General features: G+C 39.5%; 1 non-coding gene across 1 annotated transcript; it reads right to left on the bottom strand.

Moving 5' to 3' along the window:
- Positions 1-3,011: 3,011 nt before the first annotated feature.
- LOC141644605 (small nucleolar RNA R71) lies at positions 3,012-3,118 on the bottom strand. Its single transcript, XR_012544217.1, has one exon. It is a non-coding gene; the product is annotated as a small nucleolar RNA R71 (small nucleolar RNA).
- Positions 3,119-3,885: the final 767 nt, after the last annotated feature.

Below are 3,885 nucleotides of genomic sequence, written 5' to 3'. Positions count from 1 at the left end.
CTCTCAGGGTGTTCCTCGCCAGGTTCAACAAAGAGAAAGTGTCCATTCCCAGGTGTGACGTTGGAACAACAATGGAGGCATTCAGTCAGGGGTTACTACCTCATAGTGACATGTACAATGAACTCATTAAGTATCCCTGCCATACCTTAGAAGATGTCCATGCCAAGACTCTCGTATATATCAAGCTGGAAGAAGACAAAAGCTATAAACTCGGATCATCCAGTAGACCAAAGGACTGTGAAAAGAGCAATAGGAAGAGCAACAAAGGAAACAATTACAAACCTACTCCATATTCCAGGCCAGACCATTAAGAAGTCAACCTGGCACATGAGTATCAAGGTAAGGCTAAAGTTTTCCCACCTATTTCTGAGCATAACTTCAGTGTTGATATTGCAGGATTGATCCAGAGACTTGACAATATGGGATCAGTAGTCAGATGGCCCAGGAAGGTGGAGAATCCCAACCCTAGGAGGCACAACTCCAAATGGTGCGAATTCCACATGGACATTGGGCATACGACGGATGATTGCTGATGTGACCATAATTAGAGCATATTTAGTCCCCGAATTAGCCTTGTTCCCATGCTTTTTAGTGCATATTTGGGTCATTTATTGTCTTTAGTTCTTTGTTTTGCATATTCTTTGAGGTTTTGATCCCTTGGTAGGAAAGGAGTGCAAACCTTGCATTTTCATGGCAAAATGAGGCTAAATTGATTGAATTCAATGACCAAGCATCAAGGAGAGACAAGATTAGAAGGCCTTTGTACATACTATAGTAGATGGGCAATGATGAGAAAAGATCCTTGCATCCCCGAGGAAATCCTCAAGGATTTTATGAAGAAAAAGGAAGAAAAGAAGAAGGAACAAGACTGCCTGACAATCCGTGCGGATTGTCTAGAAGAAGACCATCTTCACCCCACAATCCGTGCGTCTTCACCCCCAAGACGCGTGGGCAAAAGCATCAGAAGACGCCCATCTTCACCACCTGGACGCCCGGGCAGAGATCGCCAAATCCGCCCGTCCCGTGCTAAAGACGGCCGGATTCCCAGACAGTCCCATTTCGTCTTCTTCAACCTTCAAGGATGGATGCACATCTTTTTCTAGAGACCGGAGTCTTCCAAAAGAGACTGGCGTTTCCTCAACAAGGGACTTAATCGTCATTTAAGCCCTTAATTAACCCTAATTCATACACCTAATCCCCACTATAAATACCCCATTAGTCTAATTAGAAGAGCATGTTCTTCTTAGAAATCTTTAGAGTAGTTAATATCAATCAAATCTCTCTTTAATCTTGTAATCAACATTTAATCAAGTTTTAATACAAGTTTTATTTTCTTAATCTCTCTCTTGTTCATCCTTTATTTTACGTAATTGAAGATTATTTGGGTTATTATTGGGAGATTGACAACCTCTCAATCAAGCATCAAGTACTTCTTTTATTCTTTGCTTTATTATTGGAATCATTAGTAGGTATAATTCTCTTAATCCCTCTTTAATTATTGTTAATCATTTTCATTTATTCATCATGTTTCACTTTGTTGGTATGATTGACAACCTTGCTAGCATGTTCAACATGATAATGAGTGAGTAGTTTCCTTAGCTAGGGTTAATGGGTAATTAGGGGAAACCAACATGAGGAATGATTCATGCTTAAATTAGTATGCTTTCATAGTTTATTTGCTTGCTTGTTGTGATATCAACTTATGCACATGTTATGTTTGATGAAATGTGAGCCTATGAATCCTTGCATTTTTTACCCATCACCTATCTTTTCAATGACACTTGTAAGACATAAACCAACTCGAGTCTCATTAGACCATGCATATTGTTGAGTAGGGAAGAATAAGTCGACTTGTAGGTGTTGTACAATCTAATCGATTCGGCTCCGGGACCCAAACTTTCCTAGGATTGTAAGATATAAACCAACTCGATCCATCACAACAATAATTGCTTGCTTATAACTTGAGAATATGTTTGTATGATCAATTCCCATGAATCCCCTATGACCCCATGACACCCTAGTGCCTTTTATCAATTGTTTACATCCCTTTTAATTCATGTTGCTTGTTTACTTTTATTGCTTTTTAGTTTAGTGATCTTCTACATCAAACCCCAATTGTGACACCCCTTAAGACACCACTAGTTGCAATAGAAATCTCATCTCAATTCCCGTCCCTTGGGATCCGACCTTTACTTGCCTCTTTACTAATTGTAGAGTTGTTTGTGAAGTTATAAATTGTGTTTTGGTCTAGGTGCTCCTAACGACAAGTAACCGAAAAATATAGTCCGATCAAAAATGGCGCCGTTGCCGGGGACGGTGTTAACTTGATTTAGATTTTCTTATATTGTTATTAGTTGTGTCTTTCTTTGCCTTGGGGAAGTAAAACTCCTCAAGGTTTTTTCTAATTGTTTTCGAGTTGTTTGATATTTTGCATGTCTAGAAGGTCACAAGGTGACTTGTTACCCTTTGATCACGAAAATGAAAGAACTTTGACAACCAATAGACGACTTGCTAGGAGAACTTTGAGAGGTATTAGTGAGGTTGTAGCTATTCAACCAAATACTATTGAGTTCATCAACCCTTTTGCAAGAGAAGGTGAGGAGAACCCAACACAAAATCCAACACAAAATCAACCCATAATGCCTAAGTTTTCATCACATTCCGTACCCACCGAGGAGAACCTACCCAATGGTACTCCCACACCACAACACCTAACCGGAAATTTTATTGCCAAATCCGCATTTATCCAATTAGTCGAAAGAAGCCAATTTGGGGGGATGCCTAGTGAAGACCCTCATTCTCATATGAAGACTTTTTGTTACTATTGTGATGCGATTTCTCAAACCGGTGTAACTCAAGACCAAATTCGATGGGTCTTATTTCCTTTTTATCTAATTGGCACCGCAAAACAATGGTTGAAAGGCCTTGATAAGGCTACTCTCGGAATTGATTCTTGGAAAAAGTTGGCTCTAGCTTTCTACAAAAACTTCTATCCACCGGAAAAGACTAACATGCTAAGAGCTCAAATTACGGGCTTTAACCAAAGGGATGAAGAATCTTTGTATGAAGCTTGGGAGCGATTCAAGGGAATTTGTTGCTCATGTCCTCACCATAAACTTAGCGAGTGGTTCTTGGTACAACAATTTTGGAACGGTCTTTATGAAGATTCAAGGAACATTCTCAACATGGGATCAAATGGAATGTTCACCGAAGTTGATGACAATCAAACTTGGAACAAAATTGAGGAAATGGCGGTCCATAACTCACAATATAGTAGACCTCGCAAGGCTACTAGAGGAGGAAAGCATGAAGTGGACTCCATTACTCAATTAGGCACTCAACTTAGTGCTCACATTGATACCATCAATTTGAAGTTTGAAAAAGCTATGGCTAGACTTGAAGAAGCCTCAAAATCACCAAAGCGTCATGTTAATGCCATGACGGCATCTTCGTCAATCCCAAGTGGGATATGTGAGAATTGTGGAACTTTGGGACATGACCAAGGTGAATGTAGGGGGACAAATGAACAAGTGAATGCTTTCCAAGCATACAAGAGTGGTACCCCTTATTCAAACTATTACAATGAAAACACCAAATTCCATCCAAATCTCTCATACAAAAGCCAAAATGTTCAAAACCCTCAACCAACATACACCCCACCTCCCATGAGAAACCAAAATCAAAGACCCTTTTACAACCAAAACCAAGGTTACCAAAATCAATCTTCATACAATCAACAAAATGACCAAGGTTTTGATGTTCAAAAAGCGGTCCTCCAAATGCAAAAGAATCAACAAGATTTTTTTACTCAAATGCAAAAGGAAAGTCAAGCAAAGGAAATCACCATCAACAACATCCTAGCTCACACCAAAATGTTGGAAACCC

Source organism: Silene latifolia, chromosome 2, assembly GCF_048544455.1.
Source record: "Silene latifolia isolate original U9 population chromosome 2, ASM4854445v1, whole genome shotgun sequence".
NCBI classification, from domain to species: domain Eukaryota; kingdom Viridiplantae; phylum Streptophyta; class Magnoliopsida; order Caryophyllales; family Caryophyllaceae; genus Silene; species Silene latifolia.
This window is presented reverse-complemented; position numbering and strand designations above follow the sequence as displayed.